Below are 13,798 nucleotides of genomic sequence, written 5' to 3'. Positions count from 1 at the left end.
AAATTTCCGATAGGCATAACTTTTTTGTTTCAAATCATTTTTCATCCGTTCTTAAAACGGCATAAACATCTCGGATCCAAATTTATTTTTAAATAAGTTTGACATAAATTGGAAATCTGGAAACCAAGTTATACTCCATCAAAGTAGACCAAAAACCACAATTTCATACAAACCCACAAAATTTTATTTTCAAAACAACCCAATTTCAACCCCTTTCAAAACCAACGAGAACTTACCAAAAATCAACCTCAAGCCTCCTCAACTCATATGTTAACATTTTTATTAAATTCACAATCCACCAATCCACCATTTTAACCAATCTCAATCAAATAATTCAATTTCAAACAAAATATCAATATCATCCTCACCATCAATATGGTTTCACCCATAATTCAATCTCAACCAATCATTAAGCATATATCAAAACATGTATATCTCTCATACATCATATCATCAAAACATAAAAAATCCACTAATCACATACATAACAACACAATTCATCTCAACCAATCAACAACATCAATAGTTCAAATCCTATCTTAGGGTCTCTAGCCTAAGTTTTCACACCGCATTACATTTTAGATATAGGAAATCGAAACCATACCTTGGCCGATTCTCCGCTCAACCCGGAACACCTCCAAATTACTTTTTCACAAGCTCTCAAGGCTTCAACATCTCTAAGAACAGATTTTTAGCACACAAAAGTCCTTTTCCAAGCTTTCCAAGACTTCAATCAAGCCCCAACATACATATATACACTACCTAAACCATAATACCACATTCAAACATACCCACTCAATACCCAAACATCATAAACCAATAAATTCTACTAGGGTTGAGAATCTTACCACACCCAAAGATCAAGGAGACATGATTAAGCCTCTCTTTCAAGCTAGTTAGATCCTATAACATCAAAAGCTCACTAATCTCAACATTTTTCACCCAAAATTTCGAATTCAAGGGGTGGAAAAACAGAGATGAAATCGTGGCTTACCTCTAAAACAAAGTTATGGGCTTTGTAGAGCTTGACACGGTGAACGCGTGGCCATAAACGGTGAGGCGATCGAAGCACCGGATCAAAAGTTATGTCACTTTGAATCACAAGTGAGGGTTTGTGATTTTTGGAAGAAAGTTCTGCCTCCTTGGCTGCCCAGCAGCGTGTTTGAGGTTTAAGAGAGGAGAGAGAAAGAGTGCTGTTTAAGGGTTTTAGGCTCAGCTTGGTTGGGACTACGGGTCCAGTTTGGACTCGGTTCGACCGGTTCGGTCCATTTGGCCCAATCTTGGGCCAAATTCTTTAAAATTAGTATCGAAGTTCTCGTTTTAATTTTCTCTACCATATTAAACCATAAAAATATCATTTCCAATTTTCTAGAATATATTTTAATTTACGGATTAATTATTCGCTAATTATCCGAGTTTTACATTCTACCCACCTAAATGGGATTTTTGCCCACAAAATTCAAATTCAGTTACCTGGGAATAGGTGCGGGTAGTCAGTTTGCATCTCCGACTCAAGTTCCCAAGTGTGCTCCTCAACACCGGCTCGACTCCATTACACTTTAACTAACGAAACCTCTTTTCCACGCAACTATTTGATACTCGTATCGTTAATTCTGACCGGAGTCACCAGAAGCGTCAAATTTTCTTTTAACTGAACCGATTCAGGTTCTAACACATGGCTAGCATCAGGAGTATACTTCCAAAGTTACGACATGTGAAATACGTCGTGCAGGCTCAAAAAGTGAGGTGGTAGAGCTATCTGATACACCATCGGTCCAACCCTCTCCAGGATCTGAAACGGACCGATGTACCGAAGATTTAGCTTCTTCGCTTTAATCGCCCTACCTACGCCTATCATTGGAGTAACCTTAAGGAAAACATGGTTTTCTTCCTCAAATTCCAAGGGCTTCTGCCTTTGATCGGTGTAACTTTTCTGACGACTCTGCGCAGCGAGCATCCTGTCTCAAATTTTCTTAACTTGTTCAGTAGTCTCAGCTATCATATGTGGCTCCAACAAGCTTTTCTCCTCAGCTTCATACCAGCATAGTGGAGATTGACATTTTCTCCCATACAAAGCCTCATACGGAGCCATTTTGATGATCGCATGGTAACTATTATTGTACGCAAACTCCACTAACGGCATATACCGATCCCAGCTTGTTGGCTGGTCCAAACCACAAGCCCTCAACATATCCTCTAGGGTTTGGATTGTCCTCTCAGATTGACCATCTATTTGAGGATGGTAAGCCATACTCAAGCTTAATCAGGTTCCGAAAGCTTTCTAAAATGCACCCCAGAACCTTGAAGTGAAACGAGGATCTCTATCAGAAATTATAGTAGTAGGCACACCACGAAGTCTCACAATCTCCTTTATGTATAAGCGTGCTAGCTCCTCAAGGGTATAGTTCATCCGAATGGGTAGAAAATGAGCCGACTTCATTAGCCGGTCCACAATCACCCAGACAGCATCAAAACCGGCCCTAGTTCTCGGCAATCCCGATACAAAGTCCATCGCAATGCTCTCCCATTTTCACTACAGAATCTCCAAGGGTTGCAAAGTCCCGGAAGGTCTCTGGTGTTCGATCTTTACTTTCTGACAGGTTAAACACTTTGAAACATATTCTGCCACATCATTTTTTATACCTGGCCACCAAAACATTGCTTTTAAATCATGGCACATCTTAGTACTCCCCGGGTGAATAGAGAATTCACTTTTGTGTGCTTCCTTTAAGATATCTTACTGCAAAGTCCCAACATCCGGCACAATGATCCTACCCTTGAATCTCCATAACTGATGAGCGGATAATTTATACGCTTTTTGGCATTGTTTTTAGTATGTTTTTAGTAGGATCTAGTTACTTTTAGGGATGTTTTCATTAGTTTTTATGTTAAATTCACATTTCTGGACTTTACTATGAGTTTGTGTGTTTTTCTGTGATTTCAGGTATTTTCTGGCTGAAATTGAGGGACTTGAGCAAAAATCAAATTCAGAGGTTGAAGAAGGACTGCTGATGTTGTTGGATTCTGACCTCCCTGCACTCAAAGTGGATTTTCTGGAGCTACAGAACTCGAAATGGCGCGCTTCCAATTGCTTTGGAAAGTAGACATCCAGGGCTTTCCATCAATGTATAATAGTCCATACTTTGCCTAAGTTTAGATGATACAAACTGGCGTTCAACGCCAGCTCTCTGCCCAATTCTGGAGTTCAGCGCCAGAAAGGGATCAAAAACCAGAGTTGAACGCCAGAAATGGATCAAAACCTGGCGTTCAACTCCACAAATGGCCTCTGCACGTGGAAAGTTAAAGCTCAGCCCAAGCACACACCAAGTGGACCCCGAAAGTGGATTTATGCATCAATTACTTACTTCTGTAAACCCTAGTGACTAGTTTATTATAAATAGAACTTTTTATCATTGTATTCACAGTCTTGGTTACTCCGGTTCCCCTCTAGGGCTGAGACCAATGAACTCCATTCACTTATGTATTTTTAACGGTAGAGTTTCTACACTCCATAGATTAAGGTGTAGAGCTCTGTTGTTCCTCAAAGATTAATGCAAAGTACTACTGTTTTCTATTCAATTCATCTTATTTCGCTTCCAAGATATTCATTCGCACTTCAACCTGAATGTGATGAATGTGACAATCATCATCATTCCCTATGAACGCGTGCCTGACAACCACTTCCGTTCTACATTAGATTGAATGAGTATCTCTTAGATCTCTTAATCGGAATCTTCGTGGTGTAAGCTAGAATGATGGCGGCATTCAAGAGAATCCGGAAAGTCTAAACCTTATCTGTGGTATTTCGAGTAGGATTCAATGACTGAATGACTGTGACGAGCTTCAAACTCGTGATTGCTAGGCGTAGTGACAGACGCAAAAGGATAGTAAATCCTATTCCAGCACGATCGAGAACCGACAGATGAATAGCCGTGCCGTGACAGGGTGCATTGACCATTTTCACTGAGAGGATAGGATGTAACCATTGACAAGGGTGATGCCTCCAGACGATTAGCCGTGCCGTGACAGGGCATTTGGATCATTTTCCTGAGAGAAGACCGAAAGTAGCCCTTGACAATGGTGATGCATTACATAAAGCCAGCCATGGAAAGGAGTAAGACTGATTGGATGAAGATAGCAGGAAAGCAGAGGTTCAGAGGAACGAAAGCATCTCTATTCGCTTATCTGAAATTCTCACCAATGATTTACATAAGTATTTCTATCCCTATTTTATTAATTATTTTCGAAAACCCCATTACTATTTTATATCCGCCTGACTGAGATTTACAAGGTGACCATAGCTTGCTTCATACCAACAATATCCGTGGGTTTCGACCCTTACTCACGTAAGGTATTACTTGGATGACCCAGTGCACTTGCTGGTTAGTTGTGCGAAGTTGTGAACCATGGTATTGGCATCATGTTTTTGGCGCCACTACCAGGGAAAGAAAGAGTGATGAATTTTACATAATCAAAGTGTAATCACAATTTCTGCGCACCAAGTTTTTGGCGCCGTTGCCGGGGATTGTTCGAGTTTGGACAACTGACGGTTCATCTTGTTGCTTAGATTAGGTAATTTTCTTTTTGTTTTCTTTTCAAAAATTTTTCAAAAATATTTCAAAATTTTCTCACCTGTTTTCGAAAAAAAAAATTTATTCAAAATTTTTAAAAAATGAATTCTAGTGTTTCATGAAGCATGTAAAGCCTGGCTGGCTGTAAAGCCATGTCTAAATTCTTTTGGACTGAGGCTCCCACTCATAAGTATATGAAGTTGGATGAAATATCAGCTGTTGTATACATGAGAGGTATCTATGTTTGCTGAAGCTTGGCTGGCCATTGGCCATGTCTAGTGTTTTGGACCGGAGCTTTCATTGAAAGCTTGGCTGGCTAGTGAGCCATGTCTAATTCCTGGACTGAAGCTTTAGACTAACATGGCAAGATTCCTGGAATTCATATTAAAAATTTTGGAATCCTTATTTTTTCTTTTACAAATAATTTTCGAAAAAAAAATCCAAAAAAAAAATTAGAAAATCATAAAAATCAAAAATATTTTTCTGTTTCTTGTTTGAGTCTTGAGTCATGTTATAAGTTTGGTGTCAATTGCATGTGCATCTTGCATTTTTCGAAAATTCATGCATTCATAGTGTTCTTTATGATCTTCAAGTTGTTCTTGGTAAGTCTTCTTGTTTGATCTTTGCATTTGCATGTTTAGTGTCTTTTCTTGTTTTTCATATGCATTCTTGAATTCTTAGTGTCTAAGCATTAAAGAATTCTAAGTTTGGTGTCTTGCATGTTTTCTTTGCATTAAAAATTTTTCAAAAATATGTTATTGGTGTTCATCATGATCTTCATAGTGTTCTTGGTGTTCATCTTGACATTCATAGCATTCTTACATGCATCACATGTTTTGATCTAAAATTCTCATGCATTGCATCATCTTTCTTGTTTTTCCCTCTCTTCATTAAAAATTCAAAAATAAAAAAAATATCTTTCCCTTTTTCTCTCTCATAAATTCGAAAATTAGATTTGACTTTTTCAAAAATTTTTAAAATCTAGTTATTTTTATGAGTCAAATCAAATTTTCAATTTAAAAATCTTATCTTTTTCAAAATCTTTTTCAAAAATCAAATCTTTTTCATTTTTCTTAGTTATTTCCGAAAATTCTAAAAACATTTTTCAAAAACATTTTTCTTATTTTTATATCAAATTTTTGAAAATAACATCACCAATTAATGTTTTGATTCAAAAATTTCAAGTTTGTTACTTACTTCTTAAGAAAGTTTCAAACTTTAAGTTCTAGAATCATATCTTGTAATTTCTTGTGAATCAAGTCATTAATTGTGATTTTAAAAATCAAATCTTTTTCAAAAACTAATTTCAATCATATCTTTTCAAAAATATCTTCTTATCATATCTTTTTCAAAAAAACTTGATTTCAAAATATCTTCTCTAACTTCCTAACTCCTTATCTTTTCAAAATTTGTTTCAACTAACTAATTAACTTTTTGTTTGTTTCTTATCTTTTTCAAAACCACCTAACTAACTCTCTCTCTCTAATTTTCGAAAATATCTCCCCCCTTTTTTCAAAATTTCTTTTTAATTAACTAATTATTTCAATTTTTAAATCTTAATTTTCGAAAATTACTAATATTTTTTTCAAAAACTATTTTCAAAAATCAACTAACTCTTTTTCAAAAAAATTATTTTCGAAAATCCTCTCTCTCTCTCTCATCTTATTCTATCTATTTATTCATCTACTAACATCTCTTCCTCACATCACTCACCAAATTCGAACCCCCTCTTCTATCTGTGTTCGAATTTCTTCTTCTTTTCTTCTACTTACATAAGGGAACCTCTATACTGTGGTAAAAAGGATCCCTATTATTATTATTTTTCTGTGCCCTCTTTTTTGTCATATGAGCAAGAGCAAGGACAAGAACATTCTTGTGGAAGCAGATCCAGAACCTGAAAGGACTCTGAAAAGGAAACTAAGAGAAGCTAAAATACAACAATCCAGAGATAACCTTTCAGAAATTTTCGAACAGGAAGAGGAGATGGCAGCCGAAAATAATAATAATGCAAGGAGAATGCTTGGTGACTTTACTGCACCTAATTCCAATTTACATGGAAGAAGCATCTCCATTCCTGCCATTGGAGCAAACAACTTTGAGCTGAAACCTCAATTAGTTTCTCTAATGCAGCATAACTGCAAGTTTCATGGACTTCCATCTGAAGATCCTTTTCAGTTCTTAACTGAATTCTTGCAGATCTGTGATACTGTTAAGACTAATGGAGTAGATCCTGAAGTCTACAGGCTCATGCTTTTCCCATTTGCTGTAAGAGACAGAGCTAGAATTTGGTTGGACTCTCAACCCAGAGACAGCCTGAAATCTTGGGATAAGCTGGTCACGGCTTTCTTAGCCAAGTTCTTTCCTCCTCAAAAGCTGAGCAAGCTTAGAGTGGATGTTCAAACCTTCAGACAGAAAGAAGGTGAATCCCTCTATGAAGCTTGGGAAAGATACAAGCAGCTGACCAAAAAGTGTCCTTCTGACATGCTTTCAGAATGGACCATCCCGGATATCTTCTATGATGGTTTATCTGAGATATCAAAGATGTCATTGGATACTTCTGCAGGTGGATCCATTCACCTAAAGAAAACGCCTGCAGAAGCTCAAGAACTCATTAACATGGTTGCTAATAACCAGTTTATGTACACTTCTGAGAGGAATCCTGTCAGTAATGGGACGCCTATAAAGAAGGGAGTTCTTGAAGTTGATACTCTGAATGCCATATTGGCTCAGAACAAAATATTGACTCAGCAAGTCAATATGATTTCTCAGAGTCTGAATGGAATGCAAACTGCATCCAACAGTACTCAAGAGGCTTCTCCTGAAGAAGAAGCTTATGATCCTGAGAATCCTGCAATAGCAGAGGTGAATTACTTAGGTGAACCTTATGGAAACACCTATAACTCATCATGGAGAAATCATCCAAATTTCTCATGGAAGGATCAAAAGCCTCAACAAGGCTTTAATAATGGTGGAAGAAACAGGTTTAATAATAATAAACCCTTTCCATCATCCACTCAACAACAGACAGAGAACTCTGAACAAAATACTTTTAATTTAGCAAACTTAGTCTCTGATCTATCCAAGGCCACTGCAAGTTTCATGAATGAAACAAGGTCTTCCATTAGAAATTTGGAAGCACAAGTGGGCCAGCTGAGTAAAAGGATCACTGAAATCCCTCCAAGTACTCTCCCAAGCAATACAGAAGAGAATCCAAAAGGAGAGTGCAAGGCCATTGACATAAGCACCATGGCCGAACCCAAAGAAGGAGAGGAGGACGTGAATCCCAAGGAGGAAGACCTCCTGGGACGTCCAGTGACCAATAAGGAGCTTCCCTCTGAGGAACCAAAGGACTCTGAGGCTCATCTAGAGACCATAGAGATTCCATTGAACCTCCTTATGCCCTTCATGAGCTCTGATGAGTATTCCTCTTCTGAAGAGAATGAGGATGTCACTGAAGAGCAAACTGCCAAGTTTCTTGGTGCAATCATGAAGCTGAATGCCAAATTATTTGGTATTGAGACTTGGGAAGATGAACCTCCCTTGTTTACCAATGAACTAAGTGGTCTGGATCAACTGACATTGCCTCAGAAGAGACAGGATCCTGGAAATTTCATAATACCTTGTACCATAGGCACCATGATCTTTAAGGCTCTGTGTGACCTTGGTTCAAGGATAAACCTCATGCCCCTCTCTGTAATAGAGAAACTGGGAATCTATGGGATGCAAGCTGCTAAAATCTCATTAGAGATGGCAGATAATTCAAGAAAACAGGCTTATGGACAAGTAGAGGACGTGTTAGTAAAGGTTGAAGGCCTTTACATCCCTGCTGATTTCATAGTCCTGGATACTGTAAAGGAAGAGGATGAATCCATCATCCTAGGAAGACCTTTCCTAGCCACAGTAAGAGCTGTGATTGATGTGGACAGAGGAGAATTAATCCTTCAATTGAATGAGGACAACCTTGTGTTTACAACTCAAGGATCTCTCTCTGCATCCATGGAGAGGAAGCATAAAAAGCTTCTCTCAAAGCAGAGTCAAACAAAGCCCCCACAGTCAAACTCTAAGTTTGGTGTTGGGAGGCCACAACCAAACTCTAAGTTTAGTGTTGAACTCCCATATCCGAACTCTAAGTTTGGTGTTGGAGAGTCTCAACAATGCTCTGAACATCTGTGAGGCTCCATGAGAGCCCACTGTCAAGCTATTGACATTAAAGAAGCGCTTGTTGGGAGGCAACCCACTTTTTATTTATCTAACCATATTTTTCTTAGTTATATGTCTTTATAGGTTCATGATCATGTGGAGTCACAAAATAAACAAAAAAAATTAAAAACGGAATCAAAAACAGTAGAAGAAAAATCACACCCTGGAGGAAGCATCTGTCTGGCGTTCAACGCCAGAATAGAGCATGGTTCTGGCGCTGAACGCCCAAAATGGGCAGTGTCTGGGCGCTGAACGCCCAGAACAGGCATGGTTCTGGCGTTCAACGCCAGAAATGGCCAACAAATGGGCGTTGAACGCCCAAAATGGGCACCAACCTGGCACTGAACGCCCAGAGTTGTTTGCAAGGGCATTTTACATGCCTAATTTGGTGCAAGGTTGTAAATCCTTGAACACCTCAGGATCTGTGGATCCCACAGGATCATCTCAAGATCTGTGGACCCCACAGGATCATCTCAAGATCTGTGGATCCCACAGGATCATCTCAGGATCTGTGGACCCCACAAGATCCCCACCTACCTCCACTCACTTCTTCTCACCTCTCTTTCACACAATCCCATAAACACCCTTTCCCAAAAACCCTTCACCAATCACCTCAATCTCTCTTCTCCATCACCTCTTCACCACTCACACCCATCCACTCTTCCCCATAAACCTACCTCATAAACTCCACCTACCTTCGAAATTCAAAACCAATTTTCCACCCAAACCCACCCTAAATGGCCGAACCTTAACTCCCCTCCCTCCCCTATATATAGCCCTCCATTCTTCCTCATTTTCACACAACACAACACTTTCTTCTCTACTTGGCCGAAACACACTTCACCTCTTTTCTCCATATTTTCTTCTTCTTCTTCCTCTATTCTTTCTTTTATTGCTCGAGGGCGAGCAATATCCTAAGTTTGGTGTGGTAAAAGCATAAGCTTTTTGTTTTTCCATTAGCATTGATGGCACCTAAGACCGGAGAATCCTCTAGAAAGGGGAAAGGGAAGATAAAAGCTTCCACCTCCGAGTCATGGGAGATGGAAAGGTTCATCTCCAAAGCCCATCAAGACCACTTCTATGATGTTGTGGCCAAGAAGAAGGTGATCCCTGAGGTCCCTTTCAAACTCAAAAGAAATGAGTATCCGGAGATCCGACATGAAATTCAAAGAAGAGGTTGGGAAGTTCTAACAAATCCCATCCAACAAGTCGGCATCCTAATGGTTCAAGAGTTCTATGCCAATGCATGGATCACCAAGAACCATGATCAAAGTAAGAACCCGGATCCAAAGAACTACGTTACAATGGTTCGGGGGAAATACTTAGATTTTAGTCCGGAGAATGTGAGGTTGGCGTTCAACTTGCCCATGATACAAGGAGATGAACGCCCCTACACTAGAAGGGTCAACTTTAATCAAAGGTTGGACCAAGTCCTTATGGACATATGTGTGGAAGGAGCTCAATGGAAGATTGACTCCAAAGGCAAGCCGGTTCAACTAAAAAGATTGGACCTCAAGCCTGTGGCTAGAGGATGGTTGGAGTTCATTCAATGCTCAATCATTCCCACTAGCAACTGATCTGAAGTTACTGTGGATTGGGCCATCATGATTCATAGCATCATGATTGGAGAGGAAATAGAAGTTCATGAAGTCATCTCTAATGAACTCTACAAAATAGCCAAAAAGTCATCCCCCATGGCAAGGCTAGCTTTTCCTCATCTTATCTGCCATCTATGTTACTCAGCTGGAGCTTTCATAGAAGGAGACATTCCTATTAAGGAAGAGAAGCCCATTACTAAGAAAAAAATGGAGCAAGCAAGAGAGCCCATTCATGGAGCTCAAGAGGCGCAGGAAGCTCATCACCATGAGATCCCGGAGATGCCTCAAATGTATTTTCCTCCACAAAATTATTGGGAGCAAATCAACATCTCCCTAGGAGAATTAAGTGCTAACATGGGACAATTAAGGGTGGAACATCAAGAGCACTCCATCATGCTCCATGAAATAAGAGAAGATCAAAAAGCAATGAGGGAGGAGCAACAAAGACAAGGAAGAGACATAGAAGAGCTCAAGGACATCATTGGTTCCTCAAGAAGGAAACGCCACCATCACTAAGGTGGATTCATTCCTTGTTCTTATTTCTTCTGTTTTTCGTTTTCTATGTTAAATGCTTATCTGTGTTTGTGTCTTCATTACATGATTATTAGTAGTTAGTAACTATGTCTTAAAGTTATGAATGTCCTATGAATCCATCACCTCTCTTAAATAAAAACTGTTTTAATTCAAAAGAACAAGAAGTACATGAGTTTTGAATTTATCCTTGAACTTAGCTTAATTATATTGATGTGGTGACAATGCTTCTTGTTTTCTGAATGTATGCTTGAACAGTGCATATGTCTTTTGAAGTTGTTGTTTAGGAATGTTAAATATGTTGGCTCTTGAAAGAATGATGATTAGGAGACATGTTATTTGATAATCTGAAAAATCATAAAAATGATTCTTGAAGCAAGAAAAAGCAGCAAAGAACAAAGCTTGCAGAAAAAAAAATTAGGCGAAAAAAAATAGAAAGAAAAAGAAAAAGCAAGCAGAAAAAGCCAAAAGCTCTTAAAACCAAGAGGCAAGAGCAAAAAAAGCCAATAACCCTTAAAACCAAAAGGCAAGGGTAAATAAAAAGGATCCCAAGGCTTTGAGCATCAGTGGATAGGAGGGCCTAAAGGAATAAAATCCTGGTCTAAGCGGCTAAACCAAGCTGTCCCTAACCATGTGCTTGTGGCGTGTAGGTGTCAAGTGAAAACTTGAGACTGAGCGGTTAAAGTCAAGGTCCAAAGAAAAAGAAGAGTGTGCTTAAGAACCCTGGACACCTCTAATTGGGGACTTTAGCAAAGCTGAGTCACAATCTGAAAAGGTTCACCCAATTATATGTCTGTGGCATTTATGTATCCGGTGGTAATACTGGAAAACAAAGTGCTTAGGGCCACGGCCAAGACTCATAAAATAGCTGTGTTCAAGAATCATCATACTGAACTAGGAGAATCAATAACACTATCTGAACTTTGAGTTCCTATAGATGCCAATCATTCTGAACTTCAATGGATAAAGTGAGATGCCAAAACTATTCAAGAGGCAAAAAGCTATAAGTCCCGCTCATTTAATTGGAGCTATGTTTCATTGATAGTTTGGAATTTATAGTATATTATCTTCTTTTTATCCTATTTGATTTTCAGTTGCTTGGGGACAAGCAACAATTTAAGTTTGGTGTTGTGATGAGCGGATAATTTATACGCTTTTTGACATTGTTTTTAGTATGTTTTTAGTAGGATCTAGTTACTTTTAGGGATGTTTTCATTGGTTTTTATGTTAAATTCACATTTCTGGACTTTACTATGAGTTTGTGTGTTTTTCTGTGATTTCAGGTATTTTCTGGCTGAAATTGAGGGACTTGAGCAAAAATCAGATTCAGAGGTTGAAGAAGGACTGCTGATGCTGTTGGATTCTGACCTCCCTGCACTCAAAGTGGATTTTCTGGAGCTACAAAACTCGAAATGGCGCGTTTCCAATTGCGTTGGAAAGTAGACATCCAGGGCTTTCCCGCAATGTATAGTAGTCCATATTTTGCCCAATTTTAGATGACGCAAACTGACGTTCAACGCCAGCTCTCTGCCCAATTCTGGAGTTCAGCGCCAGAAAGGGATCAAAAACCAGAGTTGAACGCCAGAAATGGATCAAAACCTGGCGTTCAACTCCACAAATGGCCTCTGCACGTGGAAAGTTAAAGCTCAGCCCAAGCACACACCAAGTGGGCCCCAGAAGTGGATTTATGCATCAATTACTTACTTCTGTAAACCCTAGTGACTAGTTTATTATAAATAGAACTTTTTATCATTGTATTCACAGTCTTGGTTACTCCGGTTCCCCTCTGGGGCTGAGACCAATGAACTCCATTCACTTATGTATTTTTAACGGTAGAGTTTCTACACTCCATAGATTAAGGTGTAGAGCTCTGCTGTTCCTCAAAGATTAATGCAAAGTACTACTGTTTTCTATTCAATTCATCTTATTTCGCTTCCAAGATATTCATTCGCACTTCAACCTGAATGTGATGAACGTGACAATCATCATCATTCCCTATGAACGCGTGCCTGACAACCACTTCCGTTCTACATTAGATTGAATGAGTATCTCTTAGATCTCTTAATCGGAATCTTCGTGGTGTAAGCTAGAATGATGGCGGCATTCAAGAGAATCCGGAAAGTCTAAACCTTATCTGTGGTATTTCGAGTAGGATTCAATGACTGAATGACTGTGACGAGCTTCAAACTCGTGATTGCTAGGCGTAGTGACAGACGCAAAAGGATAGTAAATCCTATTCCAGCACGATCGAGAACCGACAGATGAATAGCCGTGCCGTGACAGGGTGCATTGACCATTTTCACTGAGAGGATAGGATGTAACCATTGACAAGGGTGATGCCTCCAGACGATTAGCCGTGCCGTGACAGGGCATTTGGATCATTTTCCTGAGAGAAGACCGAAAGTAGCCCTTGACAATGGTGATGCATTACATAAAGCCAGCCATGGAAAGGAGTAAGACTGATTGGATGAAGATAGCAGGAAAGCAGAGGTTCAGAGGAACGAAAGCATCTCTATTCGCTTATCTGAAATTCTCACCAATGATTTACATAAGTATTTCTATCCCTATTTTATTAATTATTTTCGAAAACCCCATTACTATTTTATATCTGCCTGACTGAGATTTACAAGGTGACCATAGCTTGCTTCATACCAACAATCTCCGTGGGATTCGACCCTTACTCACGTAAGGTATTACTTGGACGACCCAGTGCACTTTCTGGTTAGTTGTGTGAAGTTGTGAACCATGGTATTGGCATCATGTTTTTGGCGTCATTACCAGGGAAAGAAAGAGCGATGAATTTTACATAATCAAAGTGTAATCACAATTTCTGCGCACCAATAACCCATCTTGATCCCATGACACTCTCCACTGCTTCCCTTGCTCAATAGCTAGCAA

At 39.2% G+C, this 13,798-nt stretch overlaps 1 non-coding gene across 1 annotated transcript; it reads right to left on the bottom strand.

Annotated features, from left to right (window-relative positions):
• Positions 1-6,950: 6,950 nt before the first annotated feature.
• LOC112774310 (small nucleolar RNA R71) lies at positions 6,951-7,058 on the bottom strand. The gene has a single exon (XR_003188805.1). It is a non-coding gene; the product is annotated as a small nucleolar RNA R71 (small nucleolar RNA).
• Positions 7,059-13,798: the final 6,740 nt, after the last annotated feature.

The sequence above is a fragment of the Arachis hypogaea genome, chromosome 18 (assembly GCF_003086295.3).
Source record: "Arachis hypogaea cultivar Tifrunner chromosome 18, arahy.Tifrunner.gnm2.J5K5, whole genome shotgun sequence".
Classification (NCBI taxonomy): Eukaryota; Viridiplantae; Streptophyta; class Magnoliopsida; order Fabales; family Fabaceae; genus Arachis; species Arachis hypogaea.
Note: the sequence above shows the minus strand (reverse complement) of the source record. Positions and strands in the feature narration are given on the sequence as shown.